Consider the following 19,485-nt stretch of genomic DNA (forward strand, 5'->3'; position numbering starts at 1 on the left):
TGCACTATCCGTGCGGAGTTGCACATTTTCCCCAAGTCTGCGTGGGTTTCACCCCCACAACCAAAAGATGTGCAGGTTAGGTGGATACGCCATGTTTAATTGCCCCTTAACCGTAAAAAAAAATTATTGGGTACTCTAAATTTATATTTTAAAAAACCCGATTCCCTCGATTAGATTCCGGTCTGTAACGCACTCCCGGGTATCTGTTATTCTATATATAAACCACCCCGAACCCCTCGATTAGATTCCAGTTTGTAACTCACTCCCGGGTATCTGTTATTCTATATATAAACCACCCCGAACCCCTCGATTAGATTCCAGTTTGTAACTCACTCCCGTGTATCTGTTATTCTATATATAAACCACCCTAAACCCCTTGATTAGATTCCAGTCTGTAACTCACTCCCCGGTATCTGTTATTCCATATATAAACCACCCTGAACCCCTTAATTAGATTCCGGTCTGTAACTCACTCCCGGGTATCTGTTATTCTATATATAAACCACCCCGAACTCCTTGATTAGATTCCAGTTTGTAACTCACTCCCGGGTATCTGTTATTCTATATATAAACCACCCCGAACCCCTCGATTAGATTCCAGTTTGTAACTCCCTCCCGGGTATCTGTTATTCTATATATAAACCACCCTGAACCCCTCAATTAGATTCCAGTCTGTAACTCACTCCCAGGTATCTGTTATTCTTTATATAAAATACCCCAAATCCCTACATTAGATATCAGTTTGTAACTCACTCCCGTATATCTGTTATTCTATATATAAAACCCCACGAACCCTGTCCAAGTGGAGTTTGCACTATCCGTGCGGAGTTGCACATTTTCCCCAAGTCTGCGTGGGTTTCACCCCCACAACCAAAAGATGTGCAGGTTAGGGGGATACGCCATGTTTAATTGCCCCTTAACCGTAAAAAAAATTATTGGGTACTCTAAATTTATATTTTAAAAAACCCGAATCCCTCGATTAGATTCCGGTCTGTAACGCACTCCCGGGTATCTGTTATTCTATATATAAACCACCCCGAACCCCTCGATTAGATTCCAGTTTGTAACTCACTCCCGGGTATCTGTTATTCTATATATAAACCACCCCGAACCCCTCGATTAGATTCCAGTTTGTAACTCACTCCCGTGTATCTGTTATTCTATATATAAACCACCCTAAACCCCTTGATTAGATTCCAGTCTGTAACTCACTCCCAGGTATCTGTTATTCCATATATAAACCACCCTGAACCCCTCAATTAGATTCCGGTCTGTAACTCACTCCTGGGTATCTGTTATTCTATATATAAACCACCCCGAACTCCTTGATTAGATTCCAGTTTGTAACTCACTCTCGGGTATCTGTTATTCTATATATAAACCACCCCGAACTCCTTGATTAGATTCCAGTTTGTAACTCACTCCCGGGTATCTGTTATTCTATATATAAACCACCCTGAACCCCTCAATTAGATTCCAGTCTGTAACTCACTCCCGGGTATCTGTTATTCTTTATATAAAATACCCCAAATCCCTACATTAGATATCAGTTTGTAACTCACTCCCGTGTATCTGTTATTCTATATATAAAACCCCGCGAACCCTGTCCAAGTGGAGTTTGCACTATCCGTGCGGAGTTGCACATTTTCCCCAAGTCTGCGTGGGTTTCACCCCCACAACCAAAAGATGTGCAGGTTAGGTGGATACGCCATGTTTAATTGCCCCTTAACCGTAAAAAAAAATTATTGGGTACTCTAAATTTATATTTTAAAAAACCCGATTCCCTCGATTAGATTCCGGTCTGTAACGCACTCCCGGGTATCTGTTATTCTATATATAAACCACCCCGAACCCCTCGATTAGATTCCAGTTTGTAACTCACTCCCGGGTATCTGTTATTCTATATATAAACCACCCCGAACCCCTCGATTAGATTCCAGTTTGTAACTCACTCCCGTGTATCTGTTATTCTATATATAAACCACCCTAAACCCCTTGATTAGATTCCAGTCTGTAACTCACTCCCGGGTATCTGTTATTCTATATATAAACCACCCCGAACCCCTCGATTAGATTCCAGTTTGTAACTACCTCCCGGGTATCTGTTATTCTATATATAAACCACCCCGAACCCCTCGATTAGATTCCAGTTTGTAACTCACTCCCGTGTATCTGTTATTCTATATATAAACCACCCTAAACCCCTTGATTAGATTCCAGTCTGTAACTCACTCCCAGGTATCTGTTATTCCATATATAAACCACCCTGAACCCCTCAATTAGATTCCGGTCTGTAACTCACTCCCGGGTATCTGTTATTCTATATATAAACCACCCCGAACTCCTTGATTAGATTCCAGTTTGTAACTCACTCCCGGGTATCTGTTATTCTATATATAAACCACCCTGAACCCCTCAATTAGATTCCACTCTGTAACTCACTCCCGGGTATCTGTTATTCTTTATATAAAATACCCCAAATCCCTACATTAGATATCAGTTTGTAACTCACTCCCGTGTATCTGTTATTCTATATATAAAACCCCGCGAACCCTGTCCCAGTGGAGTTTGCACTATCCGTGCGGAGTTGCACATTTTCCCCAAGTCTGCGTGGGTTTCACCCCCACAACCAAAAGATGTGCAGGTTAGGTGGATACGCCATGTTTAATTGCCCCTTAACCGTAAAAAAAAATTATTGGGTACTCTAAATTTATATTTTAAAAAACCCGATTCCCTCGATTAGATTCCGGTCTGTAACGCACTCCCGGGTATCTGTTATTCTATATATAAACCACCCCGAACCCCTCGATTAGATTCCAGTTTGTAACTCACTCCCGGGTATCTGTTATTCTATATATAAACCACCCCGAACCCCTCGATTAGATTCCAGTCTGTAACTCACTCCCCGGTATCTGTTATTCCATATATAAACCACCCTGAACCCCTTAATTAGATTCCGGTCTGTAACTCACTCCCGGGTATCTGTTATTCTATATATAAACCACCCCGAACTCCTTGATTAGATTCCAGTTTGTAACTCACTCCCGGGTATCTGTTATTCTATATATAAACCACCCCGAACCCCTCGATTAGATTCCAGTTTGTAACTCCCTCCCGGGTATCTGTTATTCTATATATAAACCACCCTGAACCCCTCAATTAGATTCCAGTCTGTAACTCACTCCCAGGTATCTGTTATTCTTTATATAAAATACCCCAAATCCCTACATTAGATATCAGTTTGTAACTCACTCCCGTATATCTGTTATTCTATATATAAAACCCCACGAACCCTGTCCAAGTGGAGTTTGCACTATCCGTGCGGAGTTGCACATTTTCCCCAAGTCTGCGTGGGTTTCACCCCCACAACCAAAAGATGTGCAGGTTAGGGGGATACGCCATGTTTAATTGCCCCTTAACCGTAAAAAAAATTATTGGGTACTCTAAATTTATATTTTAAAAAACCCGAATCCCTCGATTAGATTCCGGTCTGTAACGCACTCCCGGGTATCTGTTATTCTATATATAAACCACCCCGAACCCCTCGATTAGATTCCAGTTTGTAACTCACTCCCGGGTATCTGTTATTCTATATATAAACCACCCCGAACCCCTCGATTAGATTCCAGTTTGTAACTCACTCCCGTGTATCTGTTATTCTATATATAAACCACCCTAAACCCCTTGATTAGATTCCAGTCTGTAACTCACTCCCAGGTATCTGTTATTCCATATATAAACCACCCTGAACCCCTCAATTAGATTCCGGTCTGTAACTCACTCCTGGGTATCTGTTATTCTATATATAAACCACCCCGAACTCCTTGATTAGATTCCAGTTTGTAACTCACTCTCGGGTATCTGTTATTCTATATATAAACCACCCCGAACTCCTTGATTAGATTCCAGTTTGTAACTCACTCCCGGGTATCTGTTATTCTATATATAAACCACCCTGAACCCCTCAATTAGATTCCAGTCTGTAACTCACTCCCGGGTATCTGTTATTCTTTATATAAAATACCCCAAATCCCTACATTAGATATCAGTTTGTAACTCACTCCCGTGTATCTGTTATTCTATATATAAAACCCCGCGAACCCTGTCCAAGTGGAGTTTGCACTATCCGTGCGGAGTTGCACATTTTCCCCAAGTCTGCGTGGGTTTCACCCCCACAACCAAAAGATGTGCAGGTTAGGTGGATACGCCATGTTTAATTGCCCCTTAACCGTAAAAAAAAATTATTGGGTACTCTAAATTTATATTTTAAAAAACCCGATTCCCTCGATTAGATTCCGGTCTGTAACGCACTCCCGGGTATCTGTTATTCTATATATAAACCACCCCGAACCCCTCGATTAGATTCCAGTTTGTAACTCACTCCCGGGTATCTGTTATTCTATATATAAACCACCCCGAACCCCTCGATTAGATTCCAGTTTGTAACTCACTCCCGTGTATCTGTTATTCTATATATAAACCACCCTAAACCCCTTGATTAGATTCCAGTCTGTAACTCACTCCCAGGTATCTGTTATTCCATATATAAACCACCCTGAACCCCTCAATTAGATTCCGGTCTGTAACTCACTCCTGGGTATCTGTTATTCTATATATAAACCACCCTGAACTCCTCGATTAGATTCCAGTTTGTAACTCACTCCCGGGTATCTGTTATTCTATATATAAACCACCCTGAACCCCTCGATTAGATTCCAGTTTGTAACTCCCTCCCGGGTATCTGTTATTCTATATATAAACCACCCTGAACCCCTCAATTAGATTCCAGTCTGTAACTCAGTCCCGGGTATCTGTTATTCTTTATATAAAATACCCCAAATCCCTACATTAGATATCAGTTTGTAACTCACTCCCGTGTATCTGTTATTCTATATATAAAACCCCGCGAACCCTGTCCCAGTGGAGTTTGCACTATCCGTGCGGAGTTGCACATTTTCCCCAAGTCTGCGTGGGTTTCACCCCCACAACCAAAAGATGTGCAGGTTAGGTGGATACGCCATGTTTAATTGCCCCTTAACCGTAAAAAAAAATTATTGGGTACTCTAAATTTATATTTTAAAAAACCCGATTCCCTCGATTAGATTCCGGTCTGTAACGCACTCCCGGGTATCTGTTATTCTATATATAAACCACCCCGAACCCCTCGATTAGATTCCAGTTTGTAACTCACTCCCGGGTATCTGTTATTCTATATATAAACCACCCCGAACCCCTCGATTAGATTCCAGTTTGTAACTCACTCCCAGGTATCTGTTATTCTATATATAAACCACCCTAAACCCCTTGATTAGATTCCAGTCTGTAACTCACTCCCAGGTATCTGTTATTCCATATATAAACCACCCTGAACCCCTCAATTAGATTCCGGTCTGTAACTCACTCCCGGGTATCTGTTATTCTATATATAAACCACCCCGAACTCCTTGATTAGATTCCAGTTTGTAACTCACTCCCGGGTATCTGTTATTCTATATATAAACCACCCTGAACCCCTCGATTAGATTCCAGTTTGTAACTCCCTCCCGGGTATCTGTTATTCTATATATAAACCACCCTGAACCCCTCAATTAGATTCCACTCTGTAACTCACTCCCGGGTATCTGTTATTCTTTATATAAAATACCCCAAATCCCTACATTAGATATCAGTTTGTAACTCACTCCCGTGTATCTGTTATTCTATATATAAAACCCCGCGAACCCTGTCCAAGTGGAGTTTGCACTATCCGTGCGGAGTTGCACATTTTCCCCAAGTCTGCGTGGGTTTCACCCCCACAACCAAAAGATGTGCAGGTTAGGTGGATACGCCATGTTTAATTGCCCCTTAACCGTAAAAAAAAATTATTGGGTACTCTAAATTTATATTTTAAAAAACCCGATTCCCTCGATTAGATTCCGGTCTGTAACGCACTCCCGGGTATCTGTTATTCTATATATAAACCACCCCGAACCCCTCGATTAGATTCCAGTTTGTAACTCACTCCCGGGTATCTGTTATTCTATATATAAACCACCCCGAACCCCTCGATTAGATTCCAGTCTGTAACTCACTCCCGTGTATCTGTTATTCTATATATAAACCACCCTAAACCCCTTGATTAGATTCCAGTCTGTAACTCACTCCCAGGTATCTGTTATTCCATATATAAACCACCCTGAACCCCTCAATTAGATTCCGGTCTGTAACTCACTCCTGGGTATCTGTTATTCTATATATAAACCACCCCGAACTCCTTGATTAGATTCCAGTTTGTAACTCACTCTCGGGTATCTGTTATTCTATATATAAACCACCCCGAACCCCTCGATTAGATTCCAGTTTGTAACTCCCTCCCGGGTATCTGTTATTCTATATATAAACCACCCTGAACCCCTCAATTAGATTCCAGTCTGTAACTCACTCCCGGGTATCTGTTATTCTTTATATAAAATACCCCAAATCCCTACATTAGATATCAGTTTGTAACTCACTCCCGTGTATCTGTTATTCTATATATAAAACCCCGCGAACCCTGTCCAAGTGGAGTTTGCACTATCCGTGCGGAGTTGCACATTTTCCCCAAGTCTGCGTGGGTTTCACCCCCACAACCAAAAGATGTGCAGGTTAGGTGGATACGCCATGTTTAATTGCCCCTTAACCGTAAAAAAAAATTATTGGGTACTCTAAATTTATATTTTAAAAAACCCGATTCCCTCGATTAGATTCCGGTCTGTAACGCACTCCCGGGTATCTGTTATTCTATATATAAACCACCCCGAACCCCTCGATTGGATTCCAGTCTCCCTGGAATATTGCTGAGGGAGCTGCGCTCCCTGAGCAATAACCCTCCTACAGTTCGGCGCTCCGTCAGCACTGACCCTACGACAGTGCAGCACCCACTCAGCACTGACCCTTCGACATTCCAGCACCCCCTCAGCACTGTCCTTCCTACATTCCCCACTCTGACGGGTGATGCAATCTATCCCTGGCTTTCAGCCTCTGTCATCACTCTTCTGAATCTGCTCTCTCTGTGGCTACATAACTCCAAAATTACTGGCAGGAAATGCCTTAGCTGCGGCTAGGATCCATTAACAGCAAGCAGTTCCTGTTGGCCGACCCTCCCTGAGTTGCTGACGCATTGACCTTTTCGACATTGCATTCGGGAGTTTCAAGACAGACTGTGGGAACAGGTCAGTCCTCTCTGGCTTGTGATTGGTGCTGCCAGCCTTAAGGAACAGCTTAAACCTGGCCACTGTGACAGCATGATGAGGTATGGCATTATTGATATACAGCTCATTGTTCCCTTCTCCCTACACCCTTGACCCTCCTGCGAGCCGCCACCATCCTAGCCTCTGTGACAGACTCCAGAGTTTTGGAATTCTGTGGAGAGTAACGCTCCTCCTGATCACTCTCCTCCTCCGACCACCAAAGCCTGTCCACCATCTACAAGGTACAAGTCAGGTGCGAGGTGGAATACTCTCCCACTCACCTGGATGAGCGTGGCACCAACAACACTCGAGAAGCTTGACACCATCCAGGACAAAGCCCATCCCGCTTGATCGACCCTACCTTCAACATCCACTCCCTTTACCCACCGACGCACAGCAGCAGTGTGTACCATGTGGGCTAGCACTGCTGTCTTACAGGGCCAGGGACCTGGGTTTGATTCCGGCCTTGGGTGACTGTCTTTGTGGTTTGCAAATTCTCCTCATGTCTGCTTGGGTTTCCTCCGGGTGTTCCAGTTTTTCCCACAGTCCGAAGATGTGCAGGTTAGGTGGATTGGCCATGATAAATTACCCATTTTGTCCAAAATGTTGAACAGCGCAGTTGGTGTACCGACACCACACGGGAAAAGTGACACTGCCTGTACACTGCTCAGGTGGGGTGAAGAATTAGTGAGCAGACTGCTGAGCAGGATCATAGTATTTTATTATGTTTAACCTGACTGCTTCCATCAGTGAGTTCCATTAAATAAGTTCACCCAGATCATTTTCCCCAGTCTGGGTTAGAGTTTGTGAGCAGGCCTAACTAATTGAAATCTTCCTGTGTTCAACCTGCCAATTTTGATTGCCTCTTTAACAAGCAGATCATTAAACCGAGGTGGGCATCACCCTTGTCTCTGAGTCAAAAGCTTGTAGGATCGTGCAGTTGGAGATCTTTGTCCCCCTTAATCCATACTCAGTACTTCACACTCCCGGTGCCACTGCTCAGGGAGCGGCGCACTGTCGGATGGTCAGTACTGAGGGGCTGCCGCATTGTCGAAAGATCAGTACTGAGGGAGTGCTGCCTTGTGGGAAGGTCAGTACTGAAGAAACATTGCACTATTCAAGTGTCAGTACTGATAAAGTGCCGCACTGTGGGAGAGTCTGAACTGAGGGAGCGCCGCACTGTTGGACGGTCTGTACTGGGGGAACACCGCACCGCACTGTAGGAGAATCAGTACTGAGGAACCACCATGTTATTGGAGGATCAGTACGAAGGAAATTTTTGTGAGGGCCACGAAGAATCCAGCATGAGTTGAAGGATAGAAAGAAATAACATTTATTTACAATAACATATATATATATATATATACAGCAGCAACTCCCTTGCTGCTCACTCTCCTCCAGCCAGTTCCAAACTGGCCACTTTATTTATGCAGGGAATCTGCTAATGATTTCGCCGCCCCCCCCCCTCATTGGGGAAGCTCATACTCCCACAGGATTGTGGGATTGCCATTAGTCCCCAGCCAGTGGCAAGCAGGCAGGTTATAACATCCCTTCCCCCAAAGTCCAAGGAATCCACTGAAAACCCTGGCGAAGGAGGGCGTCGGACTCGTTTTGCCGCAGTCCGGACACCATTTGTACGTGGTGCTGGATCGGGCGGCATGTAACGAGACGGAAAACGGCGCTTCCGTGATGAACGGTGTAGCAGTTGTACATCCACGGCCCGTGGGCCCGAGGAGGCATCCTGTGTCTCCATCTTGGAGTCGGAGTCCACTGCCTCCGTCATCTCGGCGTCTCTATCTCCACGACCTGTGCAGGCTTTGAGTGCGGCACCAGAGGAAGATTGTGAGGAATACTTTCCACTGTGTCTGGTCTTTGTGGCTGTAGAAATTAGTTCTGGGGGCGGGGAATCTTTGGAAGTGATGGTCTTCTGGACCGAACGTGGTCTACATGCTTGCGCTGGAGACGACCCTGGGCTTGCACCTGATAAGAGATAGGGCCCGTTTGGTGAAAGATTACGCCAGGGACCCACTGGGCACCACCAGCAAAATTCTGAACGAGCACTGGGTCACCGGGAGCAAACTGCCTAATCGGCCGATGCCGAGAAAAACCATGTCCCTACCGTTCTTGTGTGCTGTGTACTTTTGCATCAATGTCCGGGAAAACCATGCTAAGGTGGGTGCGAAGTCTCCGACCCATTAGGAGTTTCGCGGGAGCTACCACAGTCACCGCAGGTGGGGTGGTCCTATATGAAAACAAAAAACGAGCCAGTCTTGTGTCCATCGACCCGGAAGACTGCTTCTTTAGGCCCCGTGTGAATATCTGCACTGCGCGCTCCGCCAACCCATTTGAAGCCGGGTGGTAAGGGGCAATGCGGATATGACGTATGCCATTCACCTTCATGAACCTCGTAAACTCCTCACTTGTGAACGGAGTGCCGTTGTGCGTGCCCAGCACCTCGAGATGGCCATGCGTACTGAAAGACAAACGCATCTTCTCGATTGTTGTGCCTACCATCTTATGCACCTCTAACCATTTAGACTAGGCATCGATTAATAGAAGGAACATGGATCCTTGAAAAGGGCCAGCGAAATCCACATGCAAGCGCGCCCAAGGCCGCCCTGGCCATTCCCAGTGATGTAGGGGCGTGGCCGGCGGAAGTTTCTGATGCCCCTGGCAAATGGAGCAGTTTTGGGCCACCTTCTCAATGTCAGTGTCGAGGCCTGGCCACCAGACATAACTCCGGGCTAACATTTTCATTTTGCGACAACGAATGAACAGGCATCGTGCGACAATCACCAGTCAGGAATGTTCCCTTCCAGTCGGGGAACACTTCAGCAGTCAAGGGCATTCAGCCTCTGATCTCCGGGTAAGCGTTCTCCAAGGTGGTCTTCAGGACACACGACAACGCAGAATTGCCGAGCAAAAACTTATAGCTGAATTCCGCACGCATGAGTGCGACTCAACCTGGACCTGGGATTCATGTTGCATTACATTCATCCCCCACCATCTGGCCTGGACTTGCAAAATCCTACCAACTGTCCTGGTTTGAGACAATTCACACCTCTTTAACCTGGGAATACCCCCCATCTCTGGATCTGTAAAGATTTGATTACCTGCAAATGCTTGCATTCCAAGCATTTTCTGGCATCTCTGACTTTGTCTATATAAATGTTTCTGGAACATACCTCTTCATTCACCTGAGGAAGGAGCAGTGCTCCGAAAACTCGTGTTTGAAACAAACCTGAAGGACTTTAACCTGGTGTTGTAAGACTTCTCACTGTGCTTACCCCAGTCCAACGCCGGCATACCACATCATTTTCATTTCGGTCACACCCGGATGCCCATTGTGCAAGTCTCTTAGTATCAGCTCCTGTCCTTTTTCCGGGACAATCACACGCGATCCCCACAAGAGGGGGACCGTCTTCCACGCTAAATTCTGACAGTTTGGAGGAAATGCCCGCAACTCGCCTGGGAGCTGTCTATGCTGCCCACCATACAGGACTATGTGCCGAACCTTTGACAGGCTGGCTCCATCTGGGTCCACTCATGGATCTGTGATGCCATCATAGACAAGGTATTCATAAAATTTAGGGTTGCAACCATCTCACCGGTCGTGGGTGTCGAATGGGGCCGGTTGATAAAGGTAATCGGCTCAGTGCGTCGGTATTCGCTATCTGGGTTCCTGGTTTTTGCTCCAGAGAATACTCATAGGCAGTGAGCAACAAAGCCCAGCGCTGGATCCGTGCGGAAGCAATGGGCGGTATTGGCTTATCCCTTCGTAAAAGTCCCAGCAGAGGCTTATGATCAGTCACGATAGTGAAGTGGTGGCCATACACATACTGGTGGAAGCGTTTCACCGCAAAGACCACTGCAAGGCCCTCCTTCTCGATCTGCGCGTACCTCTTTTCCACTGCAGTCAATGTGCGGGAGGCGAAAGCTAACGGCCTCTCGGCCCCGTTCTCCATCTTGTGGGACAGGACGGCCCCAATACCATACGGGGAAGCATCACATGTGATGAGCAATGGCTTTCGAGGATCATAGTGGGTTAGTAATGCAGACAACGACAATTGTTATTTTACCCAGCGGAAAGCAGTTTCTCGTGGCTGACCCCAAACCCAGGTGTGATTATTCTTTAGCAGAAGGTGCAACGGGCCCAGCGTAGTTGCCATATTGGGGAGGAACTTCCCGTAATAGTTTACGAGGCCGAGAAAAGAACGAAGATGCGAAGTGTCAGTCGGGTCAGGGGCCTGTTGAATTGCGCGCACCTTCTCTGCGACGGGGTGCAAACCTTCGCAGTCCACCCGATAACCCAGGTAGACTACTTCCTTCACCTGAAAGACGCACTTTGTGCGACATAAACGGACTTCAGCATCCGAAAAGCATCTAAGGACAGCCTCCAAATTTTTCACATGTTCCTGCCCTGAAGTCCCTGTTATCAAAACATCATCGAAGTTGACAGTGACACGCGGTAAACCTTTCAAAATGCCCTTTGTGACGTGTTGAAAAATAGCGCAGGCAGAGGATACCCCAAAGGGCAACCGTGCATATTCATACAGGCCCCGGTGTGTATTAATCGTTACATATGGTCGGGAGGCAGGGTCCAGCTCCAACTGTAGGTAGGCGTGACTCATATCTAATTTTGTGAAAGAGTGTCCGCCTGCAAGCTTCGCGTAGAGATCCTCTATGCGAGGCATTCGATATCGGTCGAGCCAGAAAGCCGTTTTCAATGTAAGTTTATAGTCACCGCACAAGCGAACTGTGGCATCTGGCTTCATTACAGTACAATAGGTGCTGCCTAGTCAGCGAAACAGACAGGCCTGATAATACCCAAAGTCTCAAACAAGTGAGCTCCCCTTCTACCTTCTCGAGCAAGGCGTAAGGCACCGGAAGCACCTGGAAATAGCGCGGCGTGGCTCCTGGTTTGAGTTTGATACCGGCTACGGCCCCTTTTATTTTCCCCAAACCGGGCTGGAATACATCTGGGTGCCGTCCAAGCACCTCAGTCAACCCTCCAGAAACTGTTTGGAGGATGTGCTGCCACTGCAGCCGCAAATGGCGCAACCAGTCCCAACCCAACTAGCTGGGCCCATGGCCGCGCACTACGATAAGTGGGAAACGCCCCTCCTGGCGTCCATAAATAACAGGGGTCATCGTAGTTCCTGCAATGTCCAATGGGTCCCCCGTATAGGTGGCCAACCTGGCCTGTGTGTCGGTTAATATAAGGGTCTGTATACCCTGCTTGATGCGGTCGAATGTCCTCTGGGCGATCACGGACACCGCTGCGCCAGTGCCCAACTCCATCTCAAGCGGGTGACCATTGACCCGTACTGTCACCTTAATGGGGGCCACACGGGGAGCTGCCACACAATGCAGCTGCAGGCCTCCGTCTCCACGTCCTCGGGAGTAGTCTCCACAGTTCCATTAAAATGGAAGGTAGGGTCCCTGGGCTGGCCCCAGTTTCTGTCAGAACGATGGCGCCTCTGACGCCCCCAGGACCTGCGTCCATGATCGGGTCGGCGCCTACAAGTCTGACACGGACATGGCTCCTCATCCATTGGTTCTGGAGAAGGCTCCCTTCGGGGAGGAATGTCCGACGGCCACTGGCATAGATCCGGACGTCGCCTCGCCCAAGGTACCACAGGGGTGCAGGGGGATGCTTTCGTATGGAAGGGGTTGCGCCCCAAGGCGCCAAGGCATCTCCATTCCGTGTAGCTCTTGCACTCCCCGTTCTGCGCTCTCTCGGGACAATACTATTTGAATGGCCTGTTGAAAAGTCAATGTTGGCTCAGTTAACAACTTTCTCTGGGTGGTCGCATTGTTAATACCGCAAACCAAATGGTTTCTGACAAGGTCTCACCATAGTCACAGTCCTCCGCAATCCTGCGTAGCCTGGATAGAAAGTCGGCAAGGGATTCTCCTGGGGTCCTCTCAGCGGTATTAAGCCGGTAACGTTGGACTATCGTGGACGGGGTTGGGTTAAAATGTTGCCCCACTAAGTTCACAAGTTCACCAAACGTTTTGGTATCCAGCGCAGCTGGGTACGTAAGGCTCCGAATCACCCCAAACGTATGCGGGCCGCAGGCGGTGAGCAATATGACCACCTGACGCTCGTTTTCGGTGATGTTGTTTGCCCGGAAATAGTAACTCATCCATTGTGCGTACTGGTTCCAGCTTTCCAGCGCAGCGTCAAAAACATCCAAACGTCCATACAGAGGCATGGTGTAATAGAAAACAACTTCCAACCTGTATCCAACAAAAATCCAGGGAGGTGGCTTCAGCAGTGTAGACAGCTTTAACCCGCGTTGCCAGTTTTGTGTGGGCCACGAAGAATCCAGCACGAGTTGAAGGATAGAAAGAAATAACATTTATTTACAATAACATATAAGGAAATGCTTCCTTGTCGGAGGGTCAGTGTTGAAGGAGCGCCGCACTGTCGGAGAGTCAATGCTGAATGAGGGGCGTACTGTCGGATGGTCAGTATTGAGGGAGTGCCGCACTCTTGGAGGGTCAGTAATTATGGAGTGTCGCACTGTTGGAGGATCTGTACTGAGGGATTGCTGCACTGTCCTGAAGGAGTGCCGCACTGTCAGAGTCAGTACTGAGGGAGCGCAGCACTACTGGAGGATCAGTACTGAGAGAATGCTGCCTTATCAGAGACTCAGTGCCGAGGGAGCGCTGCACTGTCAGAGAGTCTTTACTGAGAGGATGCTGCACTGTCGGAGAGTGTGTACTGAGGGAATGCTGCACAGTGCTGAGGGAACGCCGCATTGTCGGAGGGTCAGTGCTGAGAGAGCACTGCACTGAGGGAGTGGCATAGGAATGCCACTCTGTCGGAGGGTCAGTATTGAGGGACTACCACATGTTGGAGGGTCAGTACTGAGGGAGTGTGTTTGTGTCTTCTGTCAGTGTGTGTGTGTGTCTGAGAATGTGAGTCTGTGTATTTTTTTTATTCATTCATGGGACATGGGAGTCACAGGCTGGGTCAGCATTTATTGCCCATCCCTAATTGCACCAGAGGGGACCGCTTCTCGGCATTTTGGCTAAGATGAGCGTGCGGTCAGGTGTAATGCCTGGTACTGGAATATCTCTCTTGTGGGGTCCATGAATTGGAGCCAATTTGAATTGATTTTTGGAGCAGACAAGGAGCCGGATTAGGGTTTTGCCCCTGTCCACACTCTGAGCTCTGGCTTTGTAACTCTGATAAAGTAATGAAAAAAAAATTGTGCTTGGGGGGACAGTTAAGAGCCAACCACATTGCTGTGGGTCAGATGTAGGCCAGACCAGGTATGGATGGCAGATTTCCTTCCCTAAAGGACGTTAGTGAACCAGTTGGATTAAAAAAATTTTTTTTTTCCAATTAAGGAGTAATTTAGCGTGGCCAATCTACCTACTCTGCACACCTTTGGGTTGTGGGGGTGAAACCCACGCGAATACGGGGAAAATGTGCAAACTCCACACGGACAGAGACCAAGAGCCGTGATCGAACCTGGGACCTCGGCACAATGAGGCTGCTGCGCTAACCACTGCACCACCGTGCTGCCTGAACCAGATGAATTTTTTAAAAATGTTAAATATAAATTTAGAGTACCCAATTCATTTTTTTCCAATTAAGGAGCAATTAAGCGTGGCCAATCCACCTAGCTTGCACATCTTTGGGTTGTGGGGGCGAAACCCATGCAAACACGGGAAGAATGTGCAAAGTCCACACGGACAGAGACCCAGAGCTGGGATTGAACCTGGGACCTCAGCGCCGTGAGGCAGCAGTGCTAACCCACTGCGCCAGCGTGCTGCCCCCAGATGGATTTTTAAAGACAATCGAGAATGGCTTCATGGTCATCATTAAACTTAAATTCCACATTTTCAAATTAAATTCAAATTGTGGCGTGATTTAAACCTGGGTCCAAAAGCATTACTCTGGGACTCTGGTTTACTGTCTGTGAACCTATGGGGTTGTCTATGTGTGTCTGTGTGTATGTGTCAGTGCGTGTATTTGTGTGTGTCTGTCTGTGTGCGTGTCAATGTGTGAGTGTGTGTCAGTACGTATGTGTGGCAGCGTGTCAGTGTGTATCTGTGTGTGTGTCTGTGCGTGTGTCAGTGTGCATGTGTGTGTCAATGTGTGTGTGTCAGTGTGTGTCAGTGTGTATGTGTGTCAGTGTCTATGTATGTCTGTGTGTATGTGTCAGTGTGTGTACCTGTCTGTGTGCGTGTCAGTGTGTCAGTGCGTATGTGTGTGGCAGCGTGTTTGTGTCAGTGTGTGTCTGTGTCAGTGCGTATGTCAATGTATGTGCGTGTCAGCGTGTGTATGTGTCAGTGTGTGTGCATGTGTGTCAGCATGTGTCAGTGTGTATGTGTGTGTCAGTGTGTGTGTCTGTGTCAGTGTGTATGTGTGTGTCAGTGTGTGTATGTGTCAATGTGTGTCAGTTGTGTGTGTCAGTGTGTGTGTGTCTGCGTGTGTCAGTGTGTACGTGTCAGTGTGTGTGTCAGTGTGTATGTGTGTCAGTGTGTGTGAGCCAGTGTGTGTGTGTGTCAGCATGTATGTCAGTGTGTGTGTGTCAGTGTGTGTATGTGTCAGTGTGTGTCTGTGTGTGTGTCAGTGTGTGTATGTGTGTCAGTGTGTGTGAGCCAGTGGGTGTGTGTCAGTGTGTGTGAGCCAGTGTGTATGTCTGCGACAGTGTGATGTGTGCCCATTGGAATTCCTACATCAGCACAGTGACTGCACTACAAAATAAGAATCTCTCTTCCTTGTCCGTGAGGGAGTTCCTGAGGTGTGGGTAAGAATCCCGCTTCTCTCTTTCTTCCATTGGCAGTGTTCCATCAAAGGGTTAATTAGACCTCACAGCAGAAGTTATTTGTACAGATTGGAATGTAATGATAAATTGGAAACACCAGGGCGTCCCGTGGCTGGGTTTCTGGCATTACGCCCACTTTCCCTGCGATTTGAAAGCAGAGGTAAGTTCAGGGCAGCAGAAAGAGTTCCTTCTTACGCCGCCAGCAACATTTAACTGCAGGGAGTGAGTCAGGCACAAAGGCAGCCTCCTCCCTCCCTGAATGCCCTCCTGCTGTCCTGTCCGACCGTGGAGGCAACTCCAAAAGCGTAGGGAATGTTAATCGGAGATGCCGGGCCACACACGAGAGGGGGCACTGTTCGGGGAGGGGATTGGGGGGTGCGGAACAGACAACACTGGGTTTGAGTTATATGGTTCGCGGAAGGAGGGTGCGATGCCTCGCTCAACCAAACATCTCGTGGAAAGTGAAGAAGTTTTTTTAAGTCTTGAAAGAAATGTGAGAACTGAATGATGCACATTACAATCCCACAATCTGCGACATGATAAGCGGACAACACCGTCTATTTTTCTGGCTGATGTTGGGAGAGGGATCAATATCATTCACCAGGTGAACGCTCTCAACGCTTCCTCCAACAGTGGCCGTGCAATCCTTCAGCTTCTCTCAAGAGATGGACAGGGATCTCTGGCTCATTCCGAACAACAGCAACTGACAGTGCATCGCTCCCTCAGCACTGACCCTCTGACAGCGCATCGCTCCCTCAGCACTGACCCTCTGACAGTGCATCGCTCCCTCAGCACTGACCCTCTGACAGTGCGGCGCTCCCTCAGCACTGACCCTCTGACAGTGCGGCGCTCCCTCAGCACTGACCCTCTGACAGTGCGGCGCTCCCTCAGCACTGACCCTCCGACAGTGCGGCGCTCCCTCAGCACTGACCCTCTGACAGTGCGGCGCTCCCTCAGCACTGACACTCCGACAGTGCGGCGTTCCCTCAGCACTGACACTCCGACAGTGCGGGGCTCCCTCAGCACTGACCCTCTGACAGTGCGGCGCTCCCTCAGTACTGACCCTCCGACAGTGCGGTGCTCCCTCAGCACTGACCCTCCGACAGTGCGGAGCTCCCTCAGCACTGACCCTCCGACAGTGCGGCGCTCCCTCAGCACTGACCCTCCGACAGTGCGGCGCTCCCTCAGCACTGACCCTCCGACAGTGCGACGCTCCCTCAGCACTGACCCTCTGACAGTGCGGCGCTCCCTCAGCACTGACCCTCCAACAGTGCTGCGCTGCCTCAGCACTGACCCTTCGACATTGTGGCACTCCTTCAGCACTGACCCTCCGACAGTGCAGTACTCCCTCAGCACTGACCCTCCGACAGTGCAGCCCTCCTTCAGTACCGACCCTCGGACAGTGCGGCACTCCCTCAGCACTGACCCTCGAACAGTGCGGCACTCCCTCAGCACTGACCCTCCGACAGTGCGGCACTCCCTTAGCACTGACCCTCCGACAGTGCGGCGCTCCCTCAGCACTGACCCTCCGACAGTGTGACGCTCCCTCAGCACTGACCCTCTGACAGTGCAGCACTCCTTCAGTACTGACCCTCGGACAGTGCGGCACTCCCTCATCACTGACCCTCCGACAGTGCAGCGCTCCCTCAGCACTGACCCTCCGACAGTGCGGCACTCCCTTAGCACTGACCCTCCGACAGTGCGGCGCTCCCTCAGCACTGACCCTCCGACAGTGTGACGCTCCCTCAGCACTGACCCTCTGACAGTGCAGCACTCCTTCAGTACTGACCCTCGGACAGTGCGACACTCCCTCAGTACTGACCCTCCACCAGTGCAGCACTAACCCTCTGACAGTGCAGAGCTCCCTCAGCACTGACCCTCTGACAGTGCGGCACTCTCAGCACTGACCCTCGACAGTGCAGCACTCCTTCAGTACTGACCCTCGGAAACTCCCTCAGTACTAACCCTCCACCAGTGCAGCGCTGACCCTTTGACTGTGCAGTACTCCCTCAGCACTGACCCTCGGACTCTGCGACACTCCATCAGCACCGACCCTCAGGGAGTGCGGCACACCCTGAGTGCTGAGCCTCCAGCAGTGCAGCACCACTGACCCTCTGACAGTGTGGAGCTCCCTTGGTACTGACCCTCCAGCAGTGCAGCACTCACCCTCTGACATTGCGGCCCTACCTCAGCACTGATCCTATGAGTGCGGCGCTCCCTCAGCTCTGACCCTCCAGCAGTGCAGCACTCCAGCAGCACTGACCCGCCATCAGTGAGGCACTCCCTCAGCATTGACCCTCCGACAGTGCGGCACCCTCTCAATGCTTTTTTAAATAAGTATTTTTTCAAGTTTTACAATTTGCAACAACCCACAAAGCTCACAAGCCCACCAAACCCCAACCACCACTCCGCACCCCGTTCCTACAGTTAACGATAACCAACTTCCTAAAGTGCATGATAAACAAACCCCAACAACTGTAGAACCCGTCACTCTCCACCCTAAGAGCAGATTCCACCTTTTCCAGGGTCAGAAACTCCAGCAGGTCCCTCCGCCACGCCGAGGCACAGGGTGGACAAGCTGACCTCCTCCCCAACAAGGCCCGTCTGCGAACTATCAGCGAGGCGAAAGCATCTGCACCTGCAGCTCCAGCCCGTCCAACAGACCGAACATGACCTCTGTGGGACTGGGCTCCATGGCCACATGTAAGATGGTCCTGAATGCCATCCTCCAAAACGTCTCCAGCTTCGGGCAGGACCAAAACATGGGTCGCAGGGTCCCTCCCACATCGCTCACAGGCATCCTCCACCCCTTCAAACAGTGACCTCATCTTAGACCTTGTACGGTGTGCACTGTGCACCACTGTTATGGGCTAGGGTTTAGAGAACCCCAAAGTGTATCATGGAGTTCACCTAACCCACAACTTTTATTAGATTGTGGTATGGGGAGCACACGGCCCACTCTACAGGTATGTTACAGCAGAAATGGAAAAGCGTTTTTTAAAGCAAAACAATGTTTATTCTATGAACTCAGTTCACCTTTTTAAAACATACAGTGAACATCTTAGCAACCATTAATTCAAATACAACCCCCAAAGAATACAACACTAAGTAATCCTTAAACTTTCCTTTTAACATCCAAAATACATTAAAAAACATTTTAACAGAGGCACATCAGGTTTAAATTCACTACTGAGAGCTTTTATCACTCTGAATTCACCAAATGATCAAGAGATAGTCTTTAGATGGCAGAGAGATCGAAATTACACCTTCTTTGGCTGGCTTCAGCTCCAACACTAAAACGAAACCAAAAAACAGACAGACCCAAGCTTTTCCTCAAAGTGAAACTAAAAGCTGACAAACAGCCCAGCTCCACCCACACTCTGACATCACTGCAGAAATAAACACCCATTTCTTCAAGGTACTCTCACGTGACACCACCCTTAGCTGTCTTAGCGCCAGCCCTGCGCACAACGTGAAGGCATTTCCCT

This window comes from Scyliorhinus canicula, chromosome 21 (genome assembly GCF_902713615.1).
Source record: "Scyliorhinus canicula chromosome 21, sScyCan1.1, whole genome shotgun sequence".
Lineage (NCBI taxonomy): Eukaryota > Metazoa > Chordata > Chondrichthyes > Carcharhiniformes > Scyliorhinidae > Scyliorhinus > Scyliorhinus canicula.